Source organism: Dermacentor silvarum, chromosome 8 (assembly GCF_013339745.2).
Source record: "Dermacentor silvarum isolate Dsil-2018 chromosome 8, BIME_Dsil_1.4, whole genome shotgun sequence".
In the NCBI taxonomy this organism is placed as follows: Eukaryota; Metazoa; Arthropoda; class Arachnida; order Ixodida; family Ixodidae; genus Dermacentor; species Dermacentor silvarum.
This window is the reverse complement of record NC_051161.1, coordinates 160778293-160789725: the sequence shown is the minus strand read 5'-3', so window position 1 is coordinate 160789725 and position 11433 is coordinate 160778293. Positions and strand designations below refer to the sequence as shown.

At 41.3% G+C, this 11433-nt stretch overlaps 1 long non-coding RNA gene across 1 annotated transcript; it reads left to right on the top strand.

Annotated features, from left to right (window-relative positions):
* The first annotated feature begins 5730 nt into the window (after positions 1-5730).
* LOC125947460 (uncharacterized) lies at positions 5731-10654 on the top strand. The gene is made up of 3 exons (XR_007468308.1): positions 5731-6085; positions 6851-6954; positions 8975-10654. It is a non-coding gene; the product is annotated as an uncharacterized LOC125947460 (long non-coding RNA).
* Positions 10655-11433: the final 779 nt, after the last annotated feature.

Sequence of the window (11433 nt, the reverse complement as noted above, 5' to 3'; positions counted from 1 at the left end):
ATCACTCACTCTCCAACTTATCGTAAGTACATTCGACAGGTTCTTGCCGTGCTCCAACTTGGTTTGCAGCGATGCGCAGGTCTCTCGATAGTGGAGACAGATAGGGGCCTCTTCCCGCTGAACGTGCTAGTTGCTCCCATAGCAATCGGAATAGCCACGTGATAGAGTTTCTATCAGATCTCGGTCGCGCTCCCGGCCCCAAGGTAAAAACGCATTCGAGCGATTTGAACTGGAGCACAGCGCCCTGAATGAACAAGGCGAATGTGTTCTGAGTGGTCGATTTCTACAAATGAAATGGGAACCGCACAGCGAGAGCGTTCTCGAGAGCTCGAAAGCAACGAGTAGAACTTACAGAAAGAAAATTTTTCAGTATTCAAGCTGCAAAAAAAAAGAACAAACAAAAAAACAAGAAAAGAAAAAGAACATTAACCATGGAATTGATTTTAGGACAACCACGCTGATTAATAATCTAATACGTGTAATGGTTTAAGCAGTGTTATACAGTGTTGCCGTTCAACATCAACAACAACAACGACAAAAACAGGAAAACCGGAATAGAATTAAGCATTGCATGGAGCTACTCGTACGATATCTAATAGAATGGATGGCATACGCATGCATCGCCACGTTTTGTTGCATGCGAAAGGCTTCTGATACCAGTAGTGCGCGCTCATCGTGATAATTTTACACTACGGTGCAATTTATAAAACGTGGTTTATAGCCGCAGTCAACCCAATCCAAATGACATGTGACTATCTCTGGCTCGCTTTCAGACCTTATTTGAATGCTCATGCACGCGGATGTTCACACAGTTCCCCGCCTGTCCGAGTAGAAACGCCCGTATGAGTAAGTAAACTGGTAAAAAACATTACATGGGAACTGAACTGCTGTGGTTGTTGGCTGTTGCGCTGTTTTTCCAGCTCAGGTCATTAACCTACCAGCCAAAATGCCTTCGGCATTGACGGGATAGCCTGCTAAGGGCTCGTCCACACTTTCGCCTCGTCCGTATCGCATGATCTTCGGATAAGCGTGATCGAGTTCGACTTCAGGGCCGCAATCTTGTACGCGTTCGAAAAGTCGACGTTCGGTTTCGCCTCACGCGATTGGCCTAGATTGGCCTAGGCCACGATATCGGTGTGGCCTGGGGAATCGCGTGAGACGAAACCGAACGTCGGCTTTTTCAAGCGCGTACAGAGGTCAGCACACTTGTTTCGAACACACTCGAACCTGAGGGCCAAAGCAAAGCAGCTACCAAAGCTTAAGCTGACCACCAGGTCGAGAGAAATCAGTGGAAACTGTAAATGTAGTCACGCAACCTCACATGCAGCCGATTTTGTACCACATGTCATCTTCAGATATCGCAAGCGTAGACCTGAGAACGTAGTTCGCACGTTCTAGATAAGTATGTTGACCTCTGTACATGATAGCGGCTCTGGTCAACGATTGGGCCGTTGTGGTTCAGGAAGTCCATGCCGAGAATTGCATCTCGTGAACACTGTTGGAGGATAACGAAGGTGGCGGGGTAGGTCCGGTCATAAACGGTAATTCTTGCAGTGCAGATTCCAGTCGGTGCTATGAGGTCTCCTCCAGCTGTGCGGATTTGAGGACCTTTCCATGCAGTCTTATCTTTAACTGCGCGGCAATGGGTCCACTCATGACGGAGTAGTCGGCTCCTGTGTCCACAACGGCGGTGACTGCGTGGCCGTCCAGAAGCACGTCAAGGTCGGTGGTTCTTTGTCTTAAGCTGCAATTTGGTCTTGGCGTCGGATCACGGTTGTGTCGTGCTGACCTGTGGCTGGAACCTCGCGTCGTCAGATATTCTTTTGTCGGCGCATTCTTTGCTTCCAGGTTTAGTCGGTATGGCGGCGTCTCGTTGATGTGTCACCGAGATATAGCTTTTCGGCGACTTCGTCGGCGGCGGAGGATCTTCGTCAGTTTGACGAACAGCACCCGCACCTCCGTCGTTTGCTGCTTTTAGTTTTCCGGATATGGGAATGCAGACCGGCCGCAGGCTGGGCCAGTGTATGGTCAGCGTTACGGCGACAGGTAGCGGCCTGGTGACTGCTCCACTGGGTGGCGGCGAGCTAGTCGGCGATATCGCGAGTACGTTTAACTTGCTGCGGGCGCAACGGCATTCACGACGAACCCTCGTATTCCAATCTCGCGGTATGGGTACCGGCGTTAGACGTGGCCCGCTTCTCCGAAGTCGTAGCACAGCGGACGGTGGTCGGGAGAACGCCAATGGATTTCTCCACAAAGTTCGGGAATTAATATCTCGAAACTGGTCTCATCCTGAGAATCTGTTCCCAGTGGATCCGCCTTGCGAACTCCACGCCTAGAATTTGTAGGTTGCATTAAGGGCCGTAAGGTAATTAGTTAAAAGCTTAATTATTTGTGAAAATAATCGATTACGCATTTCAATATATTGTGCAAGTAATGTGCGCCTCTTCCAGTAGACCAGCTCATGAACTAGAATTGTGCTATCTGCCACAGCCAAACTTTAAAAAATTTTGAAAGCGTTTGCTGAAACACCCGGTATAGTCGGCCTATTAAAGCCAAACCGACAAAACTGGTGTTTTGGAGAAAAAAATTGATGTGGTTAAAGTGACTTAGTGTCTCCTGAGCAGTAACTTTGGGGGTACTTGGAATAGTGAATGCTCAAACAGCTCTTACAGGCTAATGGTTAAACAGCTAAAAAAAAAGTTGTCGCAGTTTCACCTGAAAGGCGAAGCATCAATTGCGATAGCAAACTTGTAGAGAGCTATACGGAGTAATGATATTAGCTTTATCAGCTGTATAAACTTGGACATGCAGCAGCATCGGCAACACGCAGAAATGTTGTCGACGCCATCGGCGTTTTGCCCGAGTTCGCTCAAAACCCTTACGAAAATGAATTTAGAGTTCCTTTAGAACTCCTAATGAGTTCCTAAGAAGTCAAAAGGAACTCTATAGGAACTCGCGCTCTATAGAGTCGTCTGCATAGAATCTCTATACGAAGTCTAAAGCAACCTGTCTATAGAAACATGTCATTTCACACACAATAAAAGTGCAATAGAGGGTGTATTGACGTTATATGTACTCAATTCTATAAAGTATTCTTTAAAGAACGTCTTTAGAACTTCTAACGTAACCTCTCTATAGAATGGCTCTCCATTGGCTTTCTATAAATGCTCTATAGAGGGTGTATTGATATCTTATGTACTAAATTCTATAGAGGAACGTTTATAGAGCGTTTTTAGCACTTCTAATGCGGCCTGTCTATAGACTGGCTCTCAATTAGCCCTCTACAAATGTTCTATAGAGGGTGTATTGATATCTTACGTACTCAATTCTATAGAAGAACGTTTATAGAAAGTTTTTTGCACTTCTAATGTGACCTGTCTATAGACAAGCTCTCCATTCGCTCTCTATAAACGTTCTATAGAGGGTGTGTCGATATCATATGTACTAAATTCTATAGAAGAATGCTTATAGAACGTTTTTAACACTTCTAATGCTGCCTGTCTATAGACTGGCTCTCCATTCGCCCTCTGTAAAAGTTCTATAGAGGTTGCATTTACATCGTATGTACTAAATTCTATAGAAGAATGTTTATAGAAAATTTCTAGCAGTTCTAATGTGGTCTGTCTGTAGAGCGGCTCTCTATTCCCGCTCTTTAAGCATTCTTCAGGGTGTTTCACTTACCTTGTGCCAAACATAAAAAAATATGCAAATGCAACGTAGCTGGAGAGAATCAAGGTAATGTTTGCCGTCGCCCTCAGATGCTCAAATTATTTTTACATTCCGCCTAATTCAATAATTAGTCTTAATTAATTATTGAACTTCTCAAGTATTATAATTAGTTAAAAATTATCAATGAGAAAATTGCAGCGCAACATGAAATACTCGCGACACATATTTCTGTTGCTCAATACACGCTGCATAAAAGTGTTGTTACGAGTGTGAAAGAATCCCGCGAATACACGCAAAGTGCCTCGAACGGCCAGTCGCGCGGCAATATTTCAGAAGTTGATTAATTATTTAAGACTAATTATCTAATTAGGGGGAATGCAAAAAATTATGTGAGTATCTCCAAGCGACGGCTAACAACATTACCTTGGTTTGGATATTTCGGTCCAGCAACGTGGCATTTGCATATTTTTAAAGTTTGGCTCAAGTTACGTGAAACACCGTGTATGGAGGGTGTATTGACATCATATGTATTAAATTCTACAGAAGAATGTTATGGAATGTTTGTAGCACTTCTATTGTGGCTGCCTATAGACTGGCCCTCCATTCCCACTCTATAAGCGTTCTATAGTGTGTGTATTCACATATCCACTGAATTCTATAGAGGAACGTTTATAGGACGCTTAAAGAAGCTACCGTGCGGCCTTTCTATAGAATGGCTCTATATTTGCACTCTATAAACGTTTCAATAGAAGGTGTCGAATACTGCTGAATAATATCTCAAAGTGTCTTTTTAACTCGAAAAGACAACAGTGCAACCATGCAAATTTTTGTACTTGCAACAAATGATATGAAAAAAAAATTATATACGCTAGTTCAGAGCGAATTGGACAATCGTTCTCAGCAGAGAACGTACTGAGATATTGACACATAATAGTAAGATTCACGTACTGTAACACGTTTAGATATTTTGCTTTTTAGCTCGATGTACAGAGCTGTTGCTGAGCTCTTGTAAAATTACCACTCGCGCCAATTTCCAAGGAATAAAAAACCTGATTATTTCAAACCCATGGGTTTTTACTATCAAGCAAGAGCATCTTTATAATCACTGAAGAAGGCGAACAAAACAAAAAGCGAAATTACACAAAGTAACGTCAAGGAAGCGCATTGTGGTTTCTATCGCCGATGCAGGTGAATCACAAAGATGACCAAGGAACACTAAACAAAACTACGCGTAAGCATCCGCGTCTATCTGCTGGAACGCAGTGACTGCAGCACTTGGCAGCAAACACACAGAACGCCGCCGCACATTTTGGCCTACGTCACTAAAATGCGACGCATGCACGCTGCAGAGATATGCGGTTTTTTCGAGGAATCTTCGTAGGTCGCACGATACACAGAGAAGGCACGAACGACATGAGTGCAATCCGCGCACGATAAACACACCGACACGAAAACAAGATACGGACGACATGGGTATAACCTGCGCCACACGAGCAAAATTAAGAACCATCGCATATTTGTTGCTTTGCGACGGACAATTACAAAATACACGGAAACATCGCACACTGCCATGTGTACCTCCGAGATTGTGTCAAAAATTTCTGGGCTACATTCAATGTTGAAGACAGCAGGAAGCTACTTAAAACGAAGTTACGGCCCAAGTAGCGCAGCTAACGGCTGCGGGAAATGTCATTTAGGTGCTTTAAGGCAGGTGATCGGAGTTCAAATCGTTCAAATCACGCCCCAGCCACGGATTTCTCAGGATCACATAACCGGATCTCGAAGGCCATGCTTTGTTGGCTACTTGCGGCATAAGTGATTCAAAAGCAAGAATTGGTCATGGAATTTCTTCCTGCGCTAAATTGTAGTGTACAATATAGACTGGTCGATGGTTCCTTTTCTCTCGCAACATATATATACGTAATTGGGCACAAAATGGCACAAAAACGTGCTGTAGTGGTTATTATTGCTGGCATCACGGAGGCCATAACAGCCTCACAAGTATACAGACGGCGCTGGCCGTGTTGTTATTCCTCCGTCTTGAATGTGCCGGTCGGTAGTGCACGCTGCTTCGACGTGTTTGTTTGATCGTGTGTTTTTAGGTTTGCCGTAATGAAATGTGGTGTAGTTCGTGTGCATGAAAGTGCCGGAAGGTAGCCTGCGTCTCGCTGCAAACTCGCCGTATGCGTGGCGCGCCAGGCAAATGTGGACCAACGATTTTCATGCCGTGGAGTGTGTTCCCTTTGTCTTGGGTGGTCGTGAAAAGTTTTGTGGACGTCGCGATGAAATAATGCGTATTATTAGCGTGCCTCAGCTCGTCCATTACGCAACGGCATGTATGCTGGATCAACATCGTCGACGCAGCACTGGCAACTCGGAGAGCTCTTTTCGATCTCATCGTACTGTTCAAAAGGTAAGCAATCGTAGTTGCTAACTACACGTGTGTTGCGCGTGCTTATCGTGTGCATAGAGTGCCTTGCGGACGTAGGAAATAGAACACCCACGGCAACAGTGAAATCTGTGCTGATGCTTGCGGCGCACTGGTTGTCAGAATTTAGTTACGCAAATTTGTTGCCACAATGCGGAATTGATAATTCTGATAAGCGTTTTCTTCCGCTGAGATAGATTACGTTCGGAAATCATCTTGTGCACCTGTGCGTGAGCTCCCGTTTTTCTGCTGCAGTTGCATAGTAACGATCCACCTGCCTCTTCAACGATTCTTTCAATGACGTTTCCTTGCTTATAAATGCTTCGACGTTGTGGGTAATCTCTGCTTACGAGGTTTTAGGCTGACGAGCAGCAGGAAAAAAATGTAAGCCAATCACAGCTTGCTACTTACTAGTATAGCTTTCTTTTCATGACAAGCTGTGCTGACATAACTTTCACATAAATAAACATGGTAGGGGAAAGTTGCTTAATCTAAGTAATAAAAAAAAACGACTCTCTAAAAAAAATTTAAAATACATTGTAATGTGCAGTTGCGACGTTACCAAAAATTTACTTTGATGAAGAGGTCCCTATTATCTAGCCATTCAATAATTTCAACCTTTTGCTCTCTTGCCATCATGTACTAGTGCAGACATTGTTTTCGTGACTATTTTAGGTTCTCCTTGCATGTGTTTACGATATGACAGCTTTATTGCTCCACTGCTATAAGCTAACACAACTCATTTTGTAGTGGCGAGGCCTTGGCCCGCAACAGAGTCCACTAAAAGGAGGAGCCCGCAGAAATGCAGATCCCATACGAGTGCCTGCAGCAGCATGGCTGGATGCTCATGTCAGGTATGTATGAAATGTACATGTTCCAAAAAAGTTCGATCTTGGTATCATTCATGGTTCAGTTTAGCGACATATTAGTTTATGCAGTTTACTAAAGAGGATAAATATTTATGCAACTGTATTCAACTTACTTACATGTGTGCGTAAAGATTATGCACACATTATCATGTTCTGTATAAAACTAGACCTAACATGTCCTGATGTTTAGTATTTTTTCCTGCATAAATTGTTTGGCTGCAACATAAATTTTATTTTTGTTTATACAAAGTATGTTTATCGCTTTTTAGTTTGGTTTTATTGTCTTAAAACTGTTTCCTATGCTGTTGCATTTATTTCCATATTTTTCCTGTTTGTGCTGCAAGCTCATGCAGTTACCTGTGCATGTAAGAATTTGTAGTGTAGTTTGCCACATATGTCACAAGTCTAAGCACGTAGTGTGCACACCATTGTTTATCATTAATATCTTCCCAGTTATTTCTGTCCTGTTCCCAGAAAAACTGTGTCTGGCAAATGCACATTTGATATGCTTGAATTTGCTGAAAATAATATGAAGGTCAGCATTCGCTCTGCTCAGTTACTTCAGTAATAAATAGGCAGACTGATTTCGATCCCTTGTCATCTAGAAAGGATATCTTTTTTTCGTGCATTATTAATAAAAGCTCGCTCACACATGTCTTCTTATTTATGTGGTATGCCTCACTGATTTCTCTAGTTAATTTTTCAGTGTGGGTGAACACAGATGAACAATCTTAATCCTACATTATGCCCTATTGTGACAATGCATGGCCAAATAGGACAAGCATACTGGTCTCTTGAGTGAAATATGGTAATCTCTTAGGCACATGTTTAGGCACCGGCCAGTTTGCCCTATGTAAGTTTGACCACATGTGAAAGGAGTACAGTACACTACCTGTGACACGTAATGGACAAATTTGGTGGTATTTCTCACCGACGCAAGCCTCCCTTGCCTGCTTGCCTTTCTCAATTCGCTTGCAGGCTGCCATGCATATCCTGCCTGGTTTAATTTTCGCTAGAAATACATGTGCATAGCAGTATACAAGTGAACTAAGAAAGGCACCCTGGCCAGGGAGACTTGCTTTATTAAAGATACCATTAAATTTGTCTTGTGTCTGTCAGGGGTAGTGTTGTCTATTTCTGTGATCAGATGCATATTTGGTCAAATGTACATGGCGCAGACTGGCCGGTGCCTCAACATGCGCCTAGGAGAGAAAATTATATGGACCAGGGGTTGAGCGATAAAGCCAATTTTTTCCTCTGCCTGTGAAAGCAATGCGAAATTGAGGACGGCAGTCCAAACTTGGCATTGCAAACTTTTCATTGCAAACAACCCTAAAAAAGCCTGATTGGTCCCCATGCAACAGATAGTTAAATGCATTGTTATCATGATTGCTCAAATTCTCAAGCTCCACGTGAGAAATTGAATACTGCCATATTACGCATAGCACATACGAACTATGGCGACCGGCAGATGTAATATTGTTTCACCCGCTGAACAATAGAAGCCAGTAGATCATTCTCTTTTTCTTCCAAAAATTTGTTTGCTATGCGTAGTGCGATGTCTATATAGGAGCCTTAGTTCATGGGTGTTCCTGCTTGCTTACATATGTTAAACTTAAAATGTGTTGTCATTACAAGATGACGTTAATCTGCGACTGGGCTGCTGCCTTTTGGAAACACTTTATTTTTGTCACTAGCAATGGCATTCTAGTGTCGGTGCATTGGCCTAGTTCTAGTGTCACAAAATCTTGGGAAAGTGAAAATATTCTCAAAAGTGATTGCCTGAGAACTGTCCCTCTTCACGGAGATACTTCTGCTACTTTCTTGTTATAATTTTTTTTCTGAAATACATAAATGAAACAGTGTAGTGCTACAACTATATACATATAAATATTTATACCACATTTGTAGATATATATATTTGTGACATGTTTGCGCCTGCCTATACATTATGGCTAAATGTTCATTACACCTTTTTAAAATGATTTTCAATTGTATTTTGCAGGCTTCACCGTGGCAGAGTACCAGGCGGAACCAACGAGGTTAAAAGCTAGCCTTTCCTCGCTGCTTTCCAGGAAGTGAAGTAGTGGGCGATCATGTAAGAATGAACTTGCAACATGTGAGCAGTAGCCAAAGCTTCATACAGGTCATGCTGGTGGTAAAAACTGGAATGCTGAGACAAACCACATTATTTATTTATTTAAGTATTAAATAATTTACATTTATTTGTTTATACCCCACTAAAGCCTTACATGCCTCCAGGAAAGAATTAGGTAAAATGGGAAAGCATTATTAAATCAAAGTAAACACGTCATTCAAAAAAGCATCATTCGCATAGCACAAGCATGATGTAACATTTTTTATTCAAGTGACGTTTCATACAAATCCACGAAAATTCCAAGAAACGAAGCTATTAAGTTAACAACTCTTACTAAAAAAACAGTGATATCACCGTTCTGTTAGTTGCACCTAATCCATAACTAAAGTTGGCGAAATTGACGTATCATATACTGCTCTAAAATACAATAATTAATTTGTGAGTAGGACGTGCAAAATGCTTATAAACATTGGAACATTTCACGCAAGCTGTAAATTCATATATCAAATTCCTTGACTTAAGACATAGCTGATCCAGTCTGCAGAACTGTGATATGTGTTTTTATTGCACAGTTGGGGATTATTAAACTTCATGCTTTTACTTTTCTTTAAACTTGCCTATTTTTAATAATTTTTACTTTAGGCTCTGAATTGAAATTCTTCCAACAACCGGTAGACCTTAACTTTCTCAAATGCTACAAATTTAATTCAAAATAGCCTTGTGGTTGTCTCAAAACCATTTAGGAATTTCACACGTATTTAAGGAGGGACATCGGAGTTGGTCCTTAGCTAAAGCTCGAGGCCAATTCCGATTTGCAGAACAGAATTGTGCTTGCTAGTTTTTTTTTTGTGAGTTATAGTTCTAAACATAAGTTTTTTTTTAATTGTGCAATAAAAATTGGCCTAAATGTAAATAACACCAATTAAAAATGTTTTAAATAACAAACACCAAGTTCAGTCCTGTGGTTGCCAAGAAAAACGATTTCACTATTCACATGCATAGGAGCTCCTGAGCTAAATCGTTTTCTTAGGTATTGGTGTGCGTCAGTCATGTTTGTATTTCCCAGCATAATTTTGGAATATTGAGCCTGATCTCAAAATTTGCCTTATAACAACATTCAAGCTTATTAAGCTTTGTACAATATATGATGCACTTCTCCAGGAGTACCACTGTTTGCTGCATTTTAACAAGGACTGCCAGTGTTCTTTTTACACTTCAAAATAGGCCAGAATGCTGTGTTTTATAGGTTTAGTGTGGTTTTGTGGAGCTGACGCAAAACATTGCAGTGCACATATATCTGTGCACATTGATATGAATCTACTTTCAGGCTTTAGTATCCAACCGTTTAATGTGCATTGCTGGAACAGCAGGTACTTCTGCAGTTTTAATGCGAAGCTTTCTTGTCTTAGACAAGCCTGCTTTTCTCAGATGTCAACTCCAGTCGAGTGTGCCACAAATGTTTTCCTGTTTCGTATGTTAGCACCACCAGCTTGATCCGTGAAGCGCATTGGCAGCTACAGTTTGTGTGTTGCAAGTTCTAGGCTGAAGCATGTATGCTGACTGTTCTAAAGTGTGTATGTAGTATGTATGATGCATGTGTCTAGTCTGAAGTGCAATAAACGTTTAAAACAGATCACTTTGTGGTTGTAGTGCCAATTATTTTTGCCACTGCATTTACTGTAATCGTTAATGCCTACAGTACAGTTCTCTAGAACCTCGGCAAAGTACAAACACATTACAAACATCGACATAGGTTTTATAGAGATTTGTCTTTTGGATCTGTAAAGCAACTGCAGAGAAATGTTCTAAAGAAATTTGTCTTTACAATCTTGAAAGGAACTCAATAGAAATGTTCTATAGAAATTTGTCTTTAGGATCTTTAAAAGAACTCCGTAGAAACGTTCTGTAGAAATTTGTCTTTACAATCTTGAAAGGAACTGAATAGAAATGTTCTATAGAAATTTGTCTTTAGGATCTTAAAAGGAACTCCGTAGAGATGTTTTATAGAAATTCATTTTTACAATCTTAAAAGGGACTCCATAGAAATGTTCTATAGAAATTTGTCTTTAGGATCTTAAAAGGAACTCCGTAGAGATGTTCTATAGAAATTTGTCTTTAGGATCTTAAAAGGAACTCCGTAGGAATGTTCTTAGAATTGTGTCTTCAGAGTTCCTATAAGAATGCGGTGGCCAAATAACTGTTGGAACTCTATAGGAAAATTCTATAAGCAGTCAAAATAAACACAATAGAATTCTATCGAACAAGTTCAAAAGACTCTCTAAAAAACACATTAAAAATTTTTGTAAGGGAATGCGTGCGGCGTTGGTGACTGTTGCCGGAGCCTCTGATATAAATAGGCACTGCGT